The sequence below is a fragment of the Chiloscyllium plagiosum genome, unplaced genomic scaffold (assembly GCF_037043375.1).
Source record: "Chiloscyllium plagiosum isolate Xiang-an unplaced genomic scaffold, Cpla_swu_hap1 HiC_scaffold_47, whole genome shotgun sequence".
NCBI lineage: Eukaryota > Metazoa > Chordata > Chondrichthyes > Orectolobiformes > Hemiscylliidae > Chiloscyllium > Chiloscyllium plagiosum.
Window position 1 is genome coordinate 23092185 of NW_028270185.1, and position 20685 is coordinate 23112869.

A 20685-nucleotide genomic window follows, 5' to 3' on the forward strand; every position below is an offset into this window, starting at 1 on the left:
TGTGCTTATCTAAAAGTCCATTCGATGCACTTATCGCTACCCCTGGCAGCGCGTTCCATGTACCTATCAATCTTTCTGTAAAAAAAAACTTGGCTCCCACGTCTCCTTTGAACTTTCCCCCTCTCGCTTTAACTGCGTGCCCTCTGGTATTAGAGATTTCAACTCCGGAGAACAAAGATTCTGTCACCCCCTGTCCATGCATCTCATAATTTTGTAAGCTTCTATTAGGTCACTTCTCAGCATCCACCGTTCCAGAGAAAATAACCTTAGTTTATCCAGCCTCTCGTTTTGGGTCATAGCCTCCAATCCAGGCAGAATCCTGGTAAACCTCTTTCCGCACTCTCTCCAAAGACTCCATCCTTCCTGTAACGTGGCCACCAGAATGGAAGACAATACATAAAGTTTTATACAGCTATAACGTGACTTCCTGACTTTAGTGCTCAATTCACCGACCAAAACAGGTAAGCATGTCATATACTTGCTTTGCCATTCTACTTGTGTGGCCACTTTCAGAGACAGTTATAGTTAGGACCCCTATGTCCTCTATAAATCAATACTGTTAAGGGCCCTGTCATTAACTGTATCATTCCCCTTAATACTTGATGTCCTGAAGTGCACACTTACACGGATCAAACTCCATCTGCCATTACTCCGCCTATATCTGCAACTAACCCAAATTCCGTTGTATCCCTTGACAAACTTCTACACTACCTCAGGCGACTGACTGTGTGGAGTTTGCACTTTCTCCCCGTGTCTGCGTGGGTTTCCTTCGGGTGCTCCGGTTTCCTCCCACAGTCCAAAGAGGTGCAGGTCAGGTGAATTGGCCATGCTAAATTGCCCGTAGTGTTAGGTAAGGGGTAAATGTAGGGGTATGGGTGGGTTGCCCTTCGGCGGGTCGGTGTGGACTTGTTGGGCCGAAGAGCCTGTTTCCACACTGTAATGTAATGTAATGTAATCTAATCGAATCTACCCACAACTTCTGCGATCTTAGTGTCGTTTTCAAACTAACTAACCCACTCGTCCATGTTTTTATCCAAGTCATTCACACAAATCATAAACAGCATAAGCCCCAGCCCTGCGGAGCACCACAGGTCACAGACCTCCAGCCAGAAAAAAACCCACCTCTCCACCATTAGGTTAGATTAGATTACATTAGATTAGATTACATTACAGTGTGGAAACAGGCCCTTCGGCCCAACAAGTCCACACCGACCCGCCCATTAATTTCTATCTTTTACGGGTAAGCCAAATCTGAATCCAAACGGACATGTCACGATACCTGTTATAACTGACGAATCTTCTTCTCCCCATTATCCTTAAAATAAATCTTTTAAAACGAAGCTGTTTAATGATTCGCAGCACGAATCAAATGTCTTGTTTTAAAAATTGTTGTGAATGATGATAAAAAAGCCCAGTCTCTTTTAAAGATCAAAAAGAACGATCTGTAATGGGTGGTTGGTTGTGGGGGTGGGAGTGCGGCAGTGGAGGTGCGATGCTGATGGTGATGTTGGTGGTGGGCGTGAAATTATACTAAACACTCCCGGAGGCGACCATGTGATATAGTTGCAATCAGAAGCATCTCCAGTGTATATAGAGACTCAATAGCAATCTCTGCAATTGTCTTTGCTCCTGATATTCAGTCAGTGACGGACGGTGCGGGTAATGGAGCGGGGCACGGCTATCATCCGTGGGGAGGAACTGGACTGCCGATCAAAAAGAAGAGGTAGGAGGTTCGTATCTTTTCTGTTTATTTTACCAACAGTAATGATTTGCTGTGCAGTAAGAGCTGTGTCCATCATGTTTCACCGCAAGCTTATTTATTCAAAAGACGGTTCTTATTCTGAGCTCGCATTTCTCTATTTTACAAATATATTGCTGGACTGTTTGCTTCTTTATTTTCCCCTCAGAATGCGTACTTCAGAATCTGCACCAAAGAGCCTTGGTAACTAAGATGGCGCTGTAAGCGGTGACTTGTAAACTCTTCACTGTACTCGTTTTAGTTAGTGTGACAATAAAGTAATCCTAAATTCTCAAATTCTCTGTTCGACTCCTAACATTCGTTTACACAGGATTCCTTCCTCCCGCTCAGTTTTTGTCCGCTTTCTATTTCTCTTAATATATTTTGTTTTCTGTCCTTCCTTTCTTCTTTCTCCACAGTTAGTTATGTCCCCATTTTCGCACATCTTCCTTTCCCTGCCGTTTCTTTAGCTATGAGGTCACAGTCCCCACCAGTTTGCCTTTGCCATCTCCAAATGTCCTGAGTACAGAGTGGACTGCAGTGCACTGTTGAAAGGAGTGATACTTTTGGTGTGCAATTGTATGGACAATCTCCAAGAATGGAGCTGCACATCATGCTTCACTCTGGTGCTGCATATCACGTGAATCCAGGGAATCAGTGGATGGTTTCACTGCTAAAGGACCAATAGGCTCAAAGTTCTAGTTGAAGACCGCCAACCTACAGGTGAAACATTTAGCCATGAATTATTGTGTCTTGAGTGTTCACAGTAACAGACAGATGTGAGCAGTTCAACAACAACCTCAAAGGTGACAGAAACATCTACTGAATTAAAATACCATATATGACTATCTGTTCACAGGGAATGCTGAGAGAAGAAATAAGGGAATGGATTGCGTCGGGTAAAGGCTCAGCTGCACATAAACTCAGAACCAGAAATTATAAAGGTGGAAAAGGAAGGCATGGGCTTAGTGGAATTTTGAGGGGATCGCTGCATTAGAATTTGTATTTAAAACAAGTTGAATTGAACATATACAAAGCCATTACGCATTTTTGTCTCATTTCTCTAAGACCAGAAGATCTCGGATCAGACGTAATCATTCAGTTCATCCAATCTTCTCCACCATTCAATAAGATAACGGCTTATTTGATAAACCTAAAGCCCACTGTCCCGCCTTCTCTCATAATCATTGATCCCCACAATGAAATGTGGTGTATCTCAGCCTTAAGTATACGTAACGACTCAGCTTCAATAGTCCTCTGTGGTAAATAATTCCCAAGATAAACTAACCCCGAGAGATTCATTTCTCCTCACCTCTGTCTGAGTGTGTGAATATTTGGAGATTATGCCCTAGATCTTAGCACGAGGGGAATCAAACTTTCCACACTTGGCCTGTCAAATCCTCTAAGAATCTTGCATTTGTCAAATAAGTTAACTCTCATTCTTCTAATTTCCCAATGACTGCACAACCCACTCAACCTTTCATCATAATACAGTGCTTCCATATCTGGTATCTGCCTAGTGACCCTACTCTGGACTGCCTCTAATGTCAACGAGGTAAAAACAATGACTGCAGATGCTGGAAACCAGATTCTGGATCAGTGGTGCTGGAAGAGCACAGCAATTCAGGCAGGATCCGAAGACAGGCAAAATCGACGTTTCGGGCAAAAGCCCTTCATCAGGAATAAAGGCAGAGAGCCTGAAGCGTGGAGAGATAAGCTAGAGGAGGGTGGGGGTGTGATAGAGTAGCATAGAGTACAATAGGTCAGTGGGGAAGGAGATGAAAGTGAAAGGTCAGGGAGGAGAAGGTGGAAAAGGAGCTGGGCAGGTCGGACAAGTCCGGACAAGTCAGGCGATCGTGTTGCTGGAGGTTAGAAACTAGGATGAGGTGGGGGAAGGGGAAATGAGGAAACTGTTGAAATCCACATTGATGCCCTGGGGTTGAAGTGTTCCGAGGCGGAAGATGAGGCGTTCTTCTTCCATGCGTCTGGTGGTGAGGGAGCGGCGGTGGAGGAGGCCCAGCACCTCCATATCCTCGGCAGAGTGGGAGGGGGAGTTGAAATGTTGAGCCACGGGGCGATTTGGTTGATTGGTGCGGGTGTCTCGGAGATGTTCCCTAAAGCGCTCTGCTAGGAGGCGCCCAGTCTCCCCAATGTAGAGGAGACCGCATCGGGAGCAATGGATACAATAAATGATATTAGTGGATGTGCAGGTAAAACTTTGATGGATGTGAAAGGCTCCTTTAGGGCCTTGGATGGAGGTGAGGGAGGAGGTGTGGGCACAGGTTTTACTGTTCCTGCGGTGGCAGGGGAAAGTGCCAGGATGGGAGGGTGGGTCGTAGGGGGGCGAGGACCTGACCAGGTAGTCACGGAGGGAACGGTCTTTGCGGAAGGCGGAGAGGGGTGGGGAGGGAAATATATCCCTGGTGGTGGAGTCTGTTTGGAGGTGGCGGAAAGGTCGGCGGATGATTTGGTTTATGCGAAGGTTGGTAGGGTGGAAGATGAGCACCAGGGGCGTTCTGTCCTTGTTGCGGTTGGAGGGGTTGGGTCTGAGGGCGGAGGTGCGGGATGTGGACGAGATGCGTTGGAGGGCATCTTTAACCACGTGGGAAGGGAAATTGCGGTCTCTAAAGAAGGAGGCCATCTGGTGTGTTCTATGGTGGAACTGCTCCTCCTGGGAGCAGATACGGTGGGGGCGGAGGAATTGGGAATACGGGATGGCATTTTTGCAAGAGGTAGGGTGGGAAGAGGTGTAATCCAGGTAGCTGTGGGAGTCGGTGGGTTTGTAGAAAATGTCAGTGTCAAGTCGATCGTCACTGATGGAGATGGAGAGGTCCAGGAAGGGGAGGGAGGTGTCAGAGATGGTCCAGGTAAATTTAAGGTCAGAGTGGAATGTGTTGGTGAAGTTGATGAATTGCTCAACCTCCTCGCGGGAGCACGAGGTGGCGCCAATGCAGTCATCAATATAGCGGAGGAAGAGGTGGGGAGTGGTGCCAGTGTAATTACGGAAGATCAACTGCTCTATGTAGCCAACAAAGAGACAGGCATAGCTGGGGCCCATACGTGTGCCCATGGCTACCCCTTTGGTCTGGAGGAAGTGGGAGGATTCAAAGGAGAAATTGTTAAGGGTGAGGACCAGTTCGGCCAAACGAATGAGAGTGTCGGTGGAGGGGTATTGTTGGGAACGTCTGGAGAGGAAAAAACGGAGGGCTTGGAGTCCCTGGTCATGGCGGATGGAGGTGTAGAGGGATTGGATATCCATGGTGAAGATGAGGCGTTGGGGGCCGGGGAAACGGAAGTCTTGGAGGTCAGTTTGTCTTTCCTTAGAAAAAGGACTCAAATTCTTCACAGAGTAGATGACAAGTGCCTTGTATAATTTTAACAATACCTCCCTTCATCATTCTCCATTCCCTTTTAAATGAAGACCAACATTTCATTTGACTTCCTTACTAACTAATTGAGTGGGTCACAAATTCTCTTTTGGGAACATAGCTGTAGTGCATACCTGATCTGTTCTGTGAATCTCTATATGCATTTGGTGATTGCTCAATGTTCAACAAGGATTGAGGGTACCGGTTTCACAGGTTGTCTTTTGGTGGGGTCACAAAATGCCACGGAGCATCAACACTGCTGAATGAACTGATCAAGTCAGAAAGGCTGCTAGAATGGTCTGTGGTAGGTTGTGAGCCAACCAACATGAGGTAAAAAAGAAATTTACTTGACGTTCTAATGAATGTCATTCCTTCAGATGCATCAGTCCATGATAATGTTTGCAACATTGGCCTCCAATAGTTCTAGTGGAGATGAAGTTGTGCCTTCATATTGAGATACTTTCCATTATGGGTGTGGCACTGTGAACTTCTGAAATAAAATAGATCTTGAAATTCAAAACCGAGTATTCCAGACTTTCTGTAGTCAGGCAGCATTAGTAGAATTGAACTCAAGCATGATCTGCAAACTCAGGACCGAGTGTATCTCCCATTCTACCTTTTCCATGAAGACAGGGCATCAATCCTGACTGAATGAAGGGTACAGGAGAGCATGCCAGGCGCACCTTTGAGCAATCGGGTCAACTAACAATGCAGGACTACTTACATATCAAGCAGCATAAACAGGAAGTGATTAACAGAGCTAAGCAATTCCACAACCAATCTAAGCTCTGAGATACTGTTGTATCTAGTATTGAATCGTGATGGAAAACTTAACAACTCATTGGATGAGGCTTGGCAACTATCCCCACCTTCAATAAAAAGGGATGGGGATTTTTGTGATGATAATGCCATCAGTGCAAAAGATAAGATGATCCATCTTGACCTATTGATGAGACTAGTTACAAATGCCAGGCTTCAACCAATTCTATTCACACCACGCAATTACAAAAAATAACTGGAGGACCTGGATGCTAAAAAGAACCTCAATACTTGAAAGTAAATTGTTCTGACAACACTTTGGCAATAACAGTGACGGCGTGTGTTCCTGAACTAGCTGCACTCCTAGACCAAGTTGTATCTGTACAGCTGCAGCACTGGCATTTACCTGACAATGTAGAAAGCTATCCTGTATGCACAGAACAGGAAAATTCCAACACAGCCAACTACTGCCCTATCAGTCTACACTCAATCATCAGTAAAGTGTTGGATGTGATCATAAGCAACGCTCGTTTGGAAATAACCTGCATACTAACATCCACCTCGAATTCCACCAGAGACACTCAGATCCTGAACTCACTACAACTTTAGTTTAAACATGGCAAATAGAGATGAATTCCAAAGGTGAAGTAAGAGCAACTGCCTTGACATCAAGGCTTTGACTGAGTGTGACACTAATTAACCTCGAGAAAAATTATAATTAATGTGTACCAAAACGAAACTCTCCACTGGTGGCCGTCATAGCTGGCACAAAAGAAGATTGTGGTTGTAGTTGGAGGCCAATCATTTCAACCGCAGGACTTCTCTACAGGAGTTACTCAGTGTCATATCCTGAGCCCTACCATATTCAACTTCTTCATCAACAACCTTCCCTCCAACTTCAGGTATGTCGTTCGGTGATGATTACACATTCTTCAGCAGTTTCACGACTCCTCAGAAATCGAAGCAGTTATTATCTATATGCAGAAAGTGGCAATTAACATTCCCATCACACAAATACCAGATAATAATCACCTCAAACAACAGAGAATCCAGCTAATGCTCAAAGACATTACCATCTCTGAATCAGCCACTAACAACAGGCCTTAACTGGCGAGAAATTAAATTAGATTATTCATATAAATTATGTGGTATCAACAGTAGGTTAGAGGTGTGGAAGTTTGCTGAGAACAATTCACTTCATGTTTCCCCAGAGCCCCCCCCCCCATCCATGTATAAGGCACGAGTTAGGGATGTGATGGAATACACCCCACTTGCTAGGATGGGTGCATTCTAACAATGCTCAAGAAGGTCGACACCATCCCATTTGATGCCTACAACCTTTCACATTCACTCCCTTTTTCACCAACTGGCAGTGAGCACCATCCAAAAGATGCAAAGTTATAATTCACCAAAGCAAACACACAACTACTGCCATCTAGAAGGACAACTGATGCTTTGAAACATTACCAGCTGCAAATGCCTATCCACGTCATGCACCATCCTGACTTGGAAATATGTCACGGGTATTTGCAGGCACTTGGTCTAAATTCCGCAAATTTTGTTTTCTAGCACCGTGGGCAATATCTCCACTTCGGTGCAAAAACGGCTGGCACATGCTATGGATTAATTAGGGATGGGCAATAAATGCTGGCGTGGCCAACGGAGTGAATTGGGAGACTTAGGTATGGAGTGGCAAAGTTAGAGAACCTACAAAATAATTGTGCGTTCGTGATCGATGCACGAAAGAAATTGATTAAGCAAGAAGGAAGGATAGAAATAATCGGCAAAACAGCAAAGCAATGAAGGAGAGAATAGAAAATAGAAGGAGATGAAAATAACAGCATGTGGACTTATGTTCTGAAGACAAAAAATACTGGAAATCACAGCGGGCCAGACAGCATCAGTGGAGAGAGCGCTAACGTTTCGAGTCCAGATGGCTCTTCGTCAGGAAGAGAGGAGGAAAGTTTGCCCACTGAGGTACGTTAAACAGAACAGGGTGAGAGGAGGATGCAGTCAAACCATTCGCATTTCTTAGACTGGATCAGGATAAGATCCTTTCAGTTCTGCGAAGCTTTCACACAAAACTTTGGGAAATCATCCAGATAAGACTTCTCAGGAATTCTCAGTGTAATTGGGAATCCAGATATGGTTATTCGAGTTTTCCTTAACAATAGCCAAACAGGAATGCAGCTTAATATGTGCATATATTCTGATAGGGTAGGACGACTAGGGGCGTGTCCATACTCTTAAAATCGTGGGCTTTTGCTATTTGATTTAAGAACAGCAGGTTGGCTCATCAGAAGGTTAAGCACTCCTCGAACACTTCACTTACTAAAAGGAAATTGCAAATAAAAAGATGTATCTGTTACTAGGTCTACTGAACATCCTTCACAGTAAGCACGTTTTTAAAAAGACAATTACTGTTTTTCATCACTTCTTACCATTTCTTTTCATGCTTCTTTAATTATTTCTATCTCCATCACTCCCTTTTTCTCGGTGATCCGAATGATCAAATTGACCAGTTTCCTCTCTGTGCAGCCATCTCCAACAATCTTCGGGAAAGAGTGGAACTGAAGTGCACTGTGTTGGGGGGGGCGGGGTATCATCAATCCTGGCATGTACTGGTACAGACAGCTCCCCGGGAGAGGGCTACAAAATGATGTTTTACTCCATGCTAAGTGGTTCTGTGAATACGGAGTGAGAGGTTGACGGTTTCACCGCCAAGCGACCGACTATCTCCGAGTTCTACTTGAAGACCTCCCGCCTGTGGGTGAATCAATCGGCCGTATATTACTGTGCCTGGACTATTCACAGTGATTCGGAAAGAGGAAGCAGCTCAACAAAAACCCCAAAGGCTGCAGAAAATAATAGATCTGAACAAAACTGTGCATGGGCTAGGCCAACTGTATTATCTTGTATAATGAGAAAGTGAGGACTGCAGATGCTGGAGATCAGAGCTGAAAATGTGTTGCTGGAAAAGCGCAGCAGATCAGGCAGCATCCAAGGAGGTGAGTCGACGTTTTGGGCATATGAATTCCTGAAGAAGGGCTTATGCCCGAAACGTCGATTCTCCTGCTCCTTGGATGCTGCCTGACCTGCTGCGCTTTTCCAGCAACACATTTTTCAGCTCTTATCTTGTATAAGAACAACTTTCTCGCAATAAGAATTATTCTGCAAGGAATAGAATGACATATTGGCGCGGTTATGATAAATGCACCTTATACTTGAAAATTGAATCAGCAGACCAGGGTGATTTTGAACAGTTGACGAATTTAACTCTGTGTAAAACATTAATATACCAAAACACAGAAAGAAAAACGATAGAATCACAAAAGCAATTAATAGATAGATAAGAACAAATCGAAAGGGAACAAAACGTAGGGTTTTGGTCGACGTTTGCATTCACAAAATGGTCAGCAGAGGCCGCCGTAGCGTCATGCAATTCATTGATGAGCACTGGAGAAGGTGAAAGGGAAAAGTAGCCAGCGATTGTCAACACTAAGATGTTACACTTATCATGAAAGACCCAATTTTGTTTTTGTAATGAGAACAAGTAAAAAGATTGAGTGCAGAACTGATCGGATCTTGCCTGTACAAGGACATTTAAGAATCGCTGGTGCCTAACAAGGTGCTCTTCAGTTCCATTCTTCCTTGAGGATTGTGAGAGACGACTGCTCGAGTCTGGCTTCTCGTCTGCAAATCAATGCTTGGGACAAATACGGAGAATTGATACAAAGGACACACTTTTAAGGTGAGAGGCTTGAACTTTATAGGGCACTTGAAAGACAACCACCGAGAGGGTAGTAGGGAACATTGTCTGGGAGGTGAGTTGAAGCGAGTAGCCACACAACCTTAAAACAATCCTGACGAGCACTTGAAATCTCATAATACTCAAGGGTATAGGCATAGTGCTGTTAAGCAGAATAGTGTAGTTTTGGTGGTACAGACTCAATGGACCAAAGAACTTCTCCTGTACTATATGGTTCTATGATTTTTTAAGTCTTTGAAATTATGAAAATATTAATTATAAGAAGACATGATTATTGATTCGGGAGATGAGGACTACAGGATCACAAATACAAGCTTTTCGTGGTATTTGAATATTTTAAATATTAGTGCTAATTCCAAAAGGGAAATTCAGGTAAAGAGTCTTCACTCAGAGAGTGATTAGAATGTATATCTGTTACGACACGGGGTAAACTCTCCTGCTTAATTTAAACCAGCAACATAGAAAAGGCTGGTATGGGGGCTCAGTGGTTAGTACTGCTGCCTCAAAGCGCCAGGGACTTTGGTTTGATTCCAGCCTTGAGTGACTGTGCAGTGACTTGCACATTCTCCCCGTGACTGAGTGGGCTTCCTCCCACAGTCACAATGATGTTAAGTGAATTAGCCACGTTAAGTTGTCCACAGTCGTCATGGATGGGTAGGTTAGGGTTAATCAGGGTTAAATATATGGTAGGGGAATGGGTCTTGCTGTGTTACTCTTTGGAGGGTCGGTGTGGACTTGCTGGGCCGAAGGGCCTGTTTCCATACTGCAGGGATTCTAATTCTTAAGAAAAGATTTATCCCATGCGGTAATCAGTGAAAATTTGAGAGGCCAAGAGCATGGCTCAGGTAGCTGGTTGCTTAAAGTTAAAGTAACAACTTTATTTCTTAAAGTATAACAAAGAATAATTAACTTACAAACTATTTACAACTCCTTCCTCTCGACTATCTTTTACCTTTCCCTTCTACAATACAAGTCCGAGAAAATCTTCCCGATAAAGATTTATTGAAAAAAAAATCAAATTCAAAACCACCCAGATGTCAAACCTTCTTTTCTTCTTAGGGAATTCTGCTTCACAGGTTACTGATCGATAAAAGTACCTTTAAGAGAGTTATTCTCTGGGTAGTCCCGACATGCTGGTGGCGTGGCAGTTCTCCTCCAAACTGTTCAATTTTCCCCAGTCTTATTCTCCCAAAGCATTGGATTGTGTCATTGGCTTTCAAGATTTTCGATATGCTAAATGCAAACTTGATTGGTGTTTGATGATTTTGGTGGTTGTAATTTAAACTGATTGGCCTACTTTGGATCTGTTTTTGTCTCCAAGCAACCAGCTACCTGTCCCATGCCAGTAGCTGGACCACATGTTACATTATAGCTTATTCAGAACACTTGGTACTGTCAGGTAGTTCTGCTAGCTTTTAACTCTCTTAAAGTTATAGTACCACCCACATCTTCACAGCAGTAACAGGCTATCACACAGCTGAGGAGAACAGCATCAATGCATTGAATAGATGGGGAGGAAGAAATTCAATAAAGTCATGTGGAGGAAGGGAACAGAATTATATATGAGTGGGTTCACGATACGTGTACTCTGAACTTGAAAATGGAGTCAAGTTGGTTTTGATCCATTGTGTAAAATATATGAAAATACCGAACACAGATAGAATTCCCAGCTCGGTGAACAGAACCACAACAGATAGAACAAACGATTGCAAAAAAGAGCAACTTGCAGAAAAATTAGAACAATCCAAAAGAGCAAAATAGTTTGGTTTTGATGTTGAGCCAACATTTCTATTCTCAAATGGTCAGCACATGTCGCGATATGAACCCAAAATAAAGTGGCTTGAACATGATTCAATCATAATATTGAATCATGGGCCTCTGTACAATTATTTAGGATTGCTCCATCAATCAATTAGATTGGTTTACTGGTCCCTTTCCTAATTTTGTTCAGCAGCCTCCAGCTGAGATCATTGTTTCTAAACTTCTAACTGACTATTAGTTAGCATTGTCGTTGCAGGCAGTGAGAGTTTTGACATCACTCCTGAAATGTCTACTTCTCAACATGAAATGAAATCACGTTGCTCTGCTCTTACCGTGAAGAAAATGCCTATAACTGTTGGAAAAATACTCGCCTAAAATTCTGAAATAAAGCCTTTAACTGAGCTCACGTTCAATCTTCTGTACTCAAGACAATACAGTTAGATTTGTGCAAACCGTTTTCGTGATTAACACCACGAACCCCGGTCTAATTCTGTTTAAAGCTGCCCAAGATATAAAGACATTTTCCAGGTGCAGTCTGCTCAGGATTCTCAACAACAACTTCCTTCATTCTACGAAGGTAGCGTACTGTCGATGGTGGGAATCTGAAACAACACAGGACAAGCTGGAGAAACGCAACAGGTCTCTCACCTCCTACAGAAAGAGGAAAACAGAATTAACTAAAGTCTGAGTTAATAGGGAGTGGCTGATTAGGCAGGGGCTTTTTCGCTAAGTTCTAACTGCATGGACGGGGTGAATAGCAAATGTCTTTTCCCCAGTGCAGATGAGTCCAAAGGTTTAAGGTGAGAGGCGAAAGATTTAAAAAAGAACTGAGGGGTAAATTTTTCTCACAGAGGGTTGTGCGTGTATGAAGACAGGCAAAATTACAACATTTAAAAGGTATGTGGATGGGCATATGAATAGGAGAGGTTTAGATGAGATGGACCAAGTGCTGGGAAATTGGACAAAATCAGATTGGCATGTTTGATTTGCTAGGTCGAATCTGTTATCATACTGCGTGACTCTATGATTAATTCTCAACGACTCTTCTGTAGAATAGTTCCAAAGAACATTCCTTTTTTTGAATGGACTTAACCTATTCATGCTGGAGTTATCACTGTATTTAAGGAGCAGTGACCCCTAATATTCAGGTGTCAATCAAAATGGTAAAAATTCACCTAAGCAACGCAACAACAAAAAAAGAAAAGAAAGAAGAAAGTAATGACGAAATAAAAGAGAATGACTACAGAAAGAACATGGAGAAGTGAGACAATGGAATGATTGATAACTTCTGAGACGCTAAAATTCCATTTGTTTCTTAATATGGGAGGGTGCTTGGGTCTATAACTGATTTCAGTGGCTGGGATTACAGGTTCAAAGTAATAAAACTTCTTGTATTCCACTGGCAAATTTCTAAAATACCATTAATCCTATGAACTTGCTGAAAAAAATGGCTGATCTCTACTTTCCTTTCGTCCACAAACCCCTCTAGTCCAGATACTTCGAACTAGTGACACAGTTAAATCAATCTCAGTTTTGAGCTGTAAAAATGACTCAACTATCCACAGGTTTTTGCCTGGTGATGGTTTCAGATTTTCACCATTTTCCATGTAGCAGAATACCTCCTGATGCCACCACCGCTTAAAGACGTGATTATTTTTGTGTGCTTTGTCTCATGATTCTGTGTGGAATTTGCATGTACTCCTTTTATCTGAATGTTTTTCCATTACATCCTCTGGCTTTCTCGCAGAGTCGAAAGATGTGCAGTTTATGCCGATTAGCATGGTAAATTGCCCTGTGACGTCCATCAATGTGCAGGCTAGATGAGCTAGCTACAGCAAACATGGGATGATGTGGAGGTGCTGCACCTGGGTCTGATGCTCCTCAGAGGGTCGGCACAGAGTCAATGCGTCAAATGACCTCTTTCTGCATCTATTCTGTGAATAAATCAACACTTCATACAGAAGGTAAGGTAAACAATATTGGTCAACTCATCATCATGATTTATCTCTTTAGGGCAAGATTTCATTCCATTGAATCAGTTTTGCCGCATTTACAAAATCTAATTATTTTCTTTCCCAGATAATCTGTCCAGGAGTTATGTTCCTGATGGAAATTGTGCAGAGTTTTGTCCAACTGAAGCAGAACATACTCTGTTTTGTTTTCCAATTTCATTGAATAAAAAATGCCAGCATTCAATTATACTTTTGACTGTGGTGTGATACAACATGTTTGCGCAGGACTATCTTTTTTATATAATTTGTGTATCTGAACAACTACATTCCTTCATAAAACAAATTGTTCTAAGGCTATGAGATAGTAAGAAATAGGAACATTAGGTGATTCGGGCCCAGAAGCCTGCTACATCAATAGGATCATGTTTGATTCAACATCCTCAAACCCACCTTCTTGTCTTTTCCCCATTAACCTGTGATTTCTTTCTCATCAAGAATCAATCTATCTCAGTTTTAAATATAAGCAAAGGCTTATATTTAAGTGACCCCTAATTTTCAGGTTTCTGTGTCAAGAAATTCCAAGGAATCAGAATCCTCTGACAGAACAAAATCCTCTTTATTTCAGCCTTAAATTAGCATCTATTTATCCTGAGACTATGTCTTCTGTTCCTAGATTTTCCCATGAGGGAAACACCCTCTTAGCTTTTAGCCTGTAAAGCCCCCTAAGATTCCTAAATGTTTGAATGAGAAATGTTTCATTCTTCTGAGCTCCAGTAAGTCGAGCAGCGAATGTTTTAGCCTTTGCTCATAAGACAAATGCCCATACAAGGGGTCATCTAAATTAATCTACTCTGAACTGCCTCCAATGAAATAAATGATTTTCTTAAATAAGGGGACCAAAATTACTCACTGTACTCGAAATGTGGTTCTCATTAGCATCTTGTACAGTTGCAGTAAGACCTTTCTACTCTTATTCACCTATCCCCTTGAAATAAGGGTCAACATTCCATTAGTCATCCTGATTATCTGGTGCACCCATGAGTTTGTTTTCTGTGTTCCATGCACAAATATCCCCAAGTCCCTTTACATTGCAGATTTTGGCAACTGTCTTTCTGTTTGAATTGAGCTCAGTTCTTTTGTTGTCCCTTCTAAAATGGACAACTTCACCGTTTCCCACATTATATTCAGTTTGTTTACTTTTTGCCCACATCATTATCCTAATAATTTTGCTCTACAACCTATTTGTATCCCGTTCACAATTTGTCTTTCCACTCCTTTTTGTGTTGTCTGTAAATTTGGCTACAATACATTTGCGTCCTTCCTCTAAGTCATTAATACATTTATTGTAAACAGCTCCTGTTCCAGCACTGGTCCCTTTGCAACTCTACTCGTTACAGGTTGCCAACCCGAAAAAGAACCCCTTATCCCCACTCACTGTTTCATGCCGTTTGGCAAATTCCCTATCCACGCCAATATTCTATCTCAAACAGCACGGACCTTTATATTTCGGCTTAGCCTTTTGCGAGGTACGTAATCCAATGCCTTCTGGTAGACCAAATACATCACGTCTATTTGTTCCCTTCTTTCCACTCTGGTTGAAACTTTCTGGAAGACAGACACGACTACACTTTCATGAGGCATGCTAACTCTTTTTAATTAGATTGCAATTCTCTATTATTATTATTTACTTACTAATTAATTCCAACATTTTTTCCAATAATAGATTTTAGGCTAACTGGTCTATAGTTACCAAATTTTTGCCTCCTTCCTTTTTTGAATAGGGTTGTCACATTGACAGTTTTACATCCTCCAGTACTTCTCTGGAATCCAACGATTTTTGGAAAATTACAACCAACGTATTCACTATCTCTGTAGCTACTTGTATTTAAATCCTCGGATGTAAGCCACCAGGTCTAGGGAATTTATCTGCTTTTAGCCCAATACGTTTGCTGAAACTGGTTCTCTCAACTCTCGAATTAATATGGCAGAAAATAACCTCCGAATTTCCCATGTTAAACTACATCTGCCACTGCTTTGCCCGCTCACTGCGTTTATCCCAGTATCTTTTGAAAACTACAGACACGCTTCACTTTTATCTGATCTTGAGGGGATCGATGCATGATTTCAATCAGAGTAGGAGAACCCTGACCTCCCACAACTACATCACTTCCTTAACTCCTTCATATTTAATCAATGACTTCAAAAGAGCAGAGAGCTTCCGCGGAGGCCCAACACCTGTATTTTTGCTCATATCTCTGTTACAAGAACAGCTTACAAGATGTATATCTTCTTGACTCTCATCAGCTTATTTCAATGTAAGTGTATTTTTCAGATGATATTATTTATTAGCATCCATTGTTTTTCTTGGCTTTCTTTCACTCGTTATATATTTCTATCTTTCATTCTTACCTCATATAATTTAAAGATCCACCCGGTTCTGATTTGATTCTCTCCCGCTTCTTTTTCCTCAGTCGTGAACTCACAAACTATCCGCCAGGTTCCAACCGCTGTTTCCAAATTACCCGGGAAGAGTGTGGAACTGAAGTGTTTTGTGGATGGGACTAGCAGTAACCCTACTATGCTCTGGTACAGACAATACCCGGGGAAAGGGCCACAGGTGATGTTTTATTCCACTGCTATCAATTATGTGAATCCAGAGGATGCGGTGGACGGTTTCACCGCACAGCGACCAAGTGGTTCTGAGTTCAACCTGAAGACCTCCAGCCTGTGGGTGAATCACACGGCCATGTATTTCTGCGCCTGGAGTCTTCACAGTGACTCAGAGAGAGGGAGCAGCTCAACAAAAACCCCAAAAGTTGCAGCTGTTTTAGATAATACTGCGCGGTACCTCCTCCTACATTCCTGAGTTCATGCAAAACAACAGTTTTCATAATTACAGCGGGTTTACACTGAGCGTCATTGATCCAATATACAGTTGCACTAGATCCGAGAGCTTCAAATAACCAGAAGAGAGTAAACATGTTCGTTTTTTTCCCAGAAAACAGTAAAACTCACTGGTGAACAGGTCTTTGCGATTTTCAAACGCGTTTTATTGACAGAGAGAAACTGTTTCCCCCGGTAGAAAACAGAGATTGAGGGAAACACATATATAAATCCTTTAAAAAATCTTATGCTTATGCGGGAGAAGCCACGTTACATAGACAGTGGTGGGAATGTGCAAATAGCTACCGCAGGAACAAAGACAGAAATGGCTGGAGAAAGTCAGCAGGTATGGCAGCATCTGTGGAGAAAGAGCAGCTTTAATGTTTCTAGTCCAGTAGCACTTCCTGATGAAGGACTTATTCCCGAAATGCAGTAACTTTCTTCCAGTAACACTTGGAACGGCTATATCAGAGGGTGTATTAAGGTGTCTGACGCTGTTGCAGTTTCGGAAGAAAATGGATAAGCACGTGATAGAAAATAGATTGGACAAGTTGTGGGATATGACTGTAACCCGACTGGAGCAATTCTATTGATTAGATTACTTACAGTGTGGAAACAGGCCCTTCGGCCCAACAAGTCCACACCGCCCCGAAGCGCAACCCACCCATACCCCTACCCCTACATTTACCCCTTACCTAACACTACGGGCAATTTAGCATGGCCAATTCACCTGACCTGCACATCTTTTGGATTGTGGGAGGAAACCGGAGCACCCGGAGGAAACCCACGCAGACACCCACGCAGACACGTGGAGAACGTGCAAACTCCACAGTCAGTCGCCTGAGGCGGGAATTGAACCCGGGTCTCTGGCGCTGTGAGGCAGCAGTGCCGCCACCGTGCCGCCCACATTGGAAGCATTCAAGTGCATGCAGGTCAATTCTGGCTGAAACAAATAATGATAACACACGCAAACAAGATGAAATACAAAGATGAACGAAGTGAAGAAATTTAAATTTGGGGAGGCAACAGAGGGCACTCCAGGACCACGAACTGTATTCTCACCTGCAACAAAGACCCCGAGTGCGAAATTCTGCCCTTCTAGCCTGATACTGAATTTCTATTTCTGATACTGCTTCTAAAATGCTGAAATGGTAGTCAACATTCCCTATAATGCTTGATAATTTATTAGTGAAGGACAACCATGTGTCTTTTTAGTTATTGTCTCGAAATAATTCGGCTGAATGTGTAGTACAGTGATGGTTGGTTAAAATATCTGTTCTGGAGTGCTCCAGCTAATACTGACGGCATTGTTCCATACTGCAAAATAACCGATCAAGCTGTCCACTTCCACCCACCCCTCCCCGTTTTGTATGTTAGTCTATTGATGAGAAGGCTGAACTCGATTTGACCTGGAATTCCTTTGTGCAACTGTCCACCTTTTTTCAGAGTTACGTGGAGTTGAACAACTAAATGCCTTTGCCGTTTCTTGTCAGTTAGAAAGTGCCCTGATCTATTTTTACTCCAAGTACCTTTGATCAAACCCCAACCCCCGTTATATTTACCTTATTTTAGTAATCGGCTTCCATCTTCCTATTCCCCTCTCACAGCCACATCCAATGTTAGAGAGCGCTGGGGTGGACTGGAGAAATTTCAGTCAGGGAAGGAGGACAGCGCAGCCAGAGAGTGGGATGTCCAGGCAGCCAATCAGAGAGAGGGAGGCCTAGAGTTGTTGGAGTGTGCCGTACTGTCCAACTACTTCACTTCTGTCTAATCCGCGGATGCTGGAATCGGAAGTAGCCAAGCAGGAGGCTGGAGCAACACAGCAAACCAGGCAGCATGATGGGTGGAGAATTCGACGTTTCGGATTTCTGATTTCTACAGTGATTTGAAAAGAGCGGGATGTCCCTCACAGGATTCTACACTCCAGTTCTAGCTCTCAACTTAAAATCCACCGACATCCGACGACTGAATCTGCCTTTCCTGGAAAGGGAAAGGAGCCGCAGTGCAGCAAGGAAGAGCACATTAGGGGTTGCATGCACGAGTACAGGCAACAGTCCATGTTTGTCTCTGCGGTTGCAAATGCAGTGGACCCGATGGAGGCGGTGGACAGGCTCACTGCCGAGCGAACGAATGGCAACACGTTTAATCTGAAGTCCTCCAGGCTGAGGATAGAGCATTCGGCCATATATGATTGGCCTGGAGTCTTCAAAGTGACTCCGAGTGATAAAGGCATTGACAAAAACCTAAAAAGGGCACATTAAAAGTGTGCGGAGTTTCAGCGGGTGTTGTTGCTACAGAGGGGAAGCGTTTATGACAATAATAAATGATTAAGGCTTAGAATAAGAAAGACAGAGTAAAAGCAGAGATAGTGACGAAATTTTAAAGCATGATCAACAAAAATGAGGGGCCACATGTTTCAGGAAAGATTGCGAGCTGAGAAACAGAATTTTATGCTCAGGGCAGGAACTTTGAGGAACAAAAGGAGGGCATTCAGCCCTCTTCGGATTCCTAGACAGGGACACAAACAAGTCATTCAGTTCGTTCTGATCCTGTTAGGTATCTACTTGATACCACCACACCCTCGACAGTGACATACGCAGGAACAGTGCATCTCCATCCGTCACAGAAGGGGACAACTTGATGACTTGAAGCTGTGACAGATTAGCTTTCGGATCAACCTGCTTAGAGGCGTTGTTACAGACAGGTGGGGCTTGAACCCAGGCCTCCTGGCTCAGCGATAGGGACAACGCCATCGCACCACAAGACTCCTTCTGAGGCTGCTAGACGGGAACGGGAGGCCCAATAGGGCTGGGCTAACTCAAGTTTTATCCATCGGCAAGTTATACATCTTCACCTGATTTTCATACTTTTTTGTTTCGACTGATGGTGGCGAGTATGCCAATGTCTTCTTGACCACCCTATCCACCTGTGTTGCCACTTTCTGGGAACTTTGGATCTGTGTGCCTAGATGTCTCTGGAAGTTTGACTCCATTACATGTCTGCAATTTTCTCTATATGTCCCTACTACATTAAATCTTCTAAACTGCATCACTGTGCATTTGTCTGGATAAAACTCCATCTGCTGTTTCTCTGTCCAAGCCTCCAGCCTACGTGTATTCTCATGTATCCTCTGGCAGTCCTCTTCACTGACCGCAGCTCCCCCAGTCTGTATATTCCACAAACAAATTAATCAGTACACCAACATTCAAATCAAATATATATTACAAACAACAGGAGTCCCAGCACTGATCCCTGCATAAAACCACTGGTCACAAATTTCCAGTCAGGAAAACACCCCTCCACGGTTACTCTCTGTCTTCTATGGATAAACCAGTTCTGTAACCATCTTAGCAGCTCACCGCAGATTCTGTCTTTTGTTTCAGCATGCCATGCGAGACATTGTCAAAGGTGTTGCTAAAGCTCTGTCATTATCAAGCATTTTTGTCAATGCTTTAAAAAACTATCAAGTTTGTGAGAGCGACCTTCCCCGCACAAGAGCATGCTGCCCATCGCTAATAAACCCTTATTTCTCCAAATGTAAACAAATACTAACCATAAGAATCTTCTCAAATAATTTCTCTACGACAGATGTAAAGCTCACTGGCCTGTAATTTCATAGCTTATCCCTGTTGCCATCTTTAATCAACGGAACAACGTTAGCTATTCTCCAGTCCATTTGGACTTCTTCCGTGACTAAAGAGGATAGAAAAGTTTCGTACAGGGCCCAGCAATTCCCTCAACTATCTCCCTCAGCATTCTGGGACTGATCCTATCAGGTCCTGCGGACTTGTTTGTCTTAAGGCTTTTCAAAACACACTAACACCTTTTCCTTTTTATTGACATTTAGCATCAAGAGATCCGTTTCTTCCTTTTTTAAATGATTTCCTCACCACCGCCCTACCCCGAAGAGAGTTCATATGTTCACCATTCTCTGAGTGAAGAAATTAATGCCCGCCTTAGTGAGAAATGATTTGAGTTGTATTCAGAGATAGCGGCTCTCATTCTAGATTCCCATATCCGTAAAACAGGGGGAGAACGTCACAGTATCCTGGCTGTCCCAAACGATTATACATTTTACTGAGATTCCTTTCAAATCTTTTGAAGAACAGTGAATGCAGTGCAGTTCTTCCATTCTGTCCTCAGAACACAAACTTGTGATACCATCATCTGGAAAGTATTTTACAACATACACAGTTCAATTAGATCAGCCCTCGATCTTCTGAATTCAAAAGAATGTAAGCCAGATTTGTTTAAATGCTCTACTTAAAGGGAAAATACTACGCTTGCTGGAGAGTTGAAACATTTTTTTAAAAATGGAAATTGTTGGAGAAACTCAGCAAGTCTATCAGCAACGTGGAGAGATAAGCAGGGTTAATTTCGAGTTAAATGATTCTTCCTCCCAACATTTTGAAAAACTTTCTGAAGCAGACTCATTGAACTGGAAACGTTAATCCC

General features: G+C 42.9%; 1 long non-coding RNA gene across 2 annotated transcripts; it reads left to right on the forward strand.

Moving 5' to 3' along the window:
- The first annotated feature begins 1565 nt into the window (after positions 1-1565).
- Positions 1566-16256, forward strand: LOC122546034 (uncharacterized). 2 transcript variants are annotated; one of them, XR_015754725.1, is made up of 3 exons: positions 1566-1730; positions 13143-13359; positions 15819-16256. It is a non-coding gene; the product is annotated as an uncharacterized LOC122546034 (long non-coding RNA). The 2 variants fall into 2 exon arrangements; XR_015754724.1 differs by lacking the exon at positions 15819-16256 and adding an exon at positions 13475-13569.
- The last annotated feature ends 4429 nt before the right edge of the window (positions 16257-20685 follow it).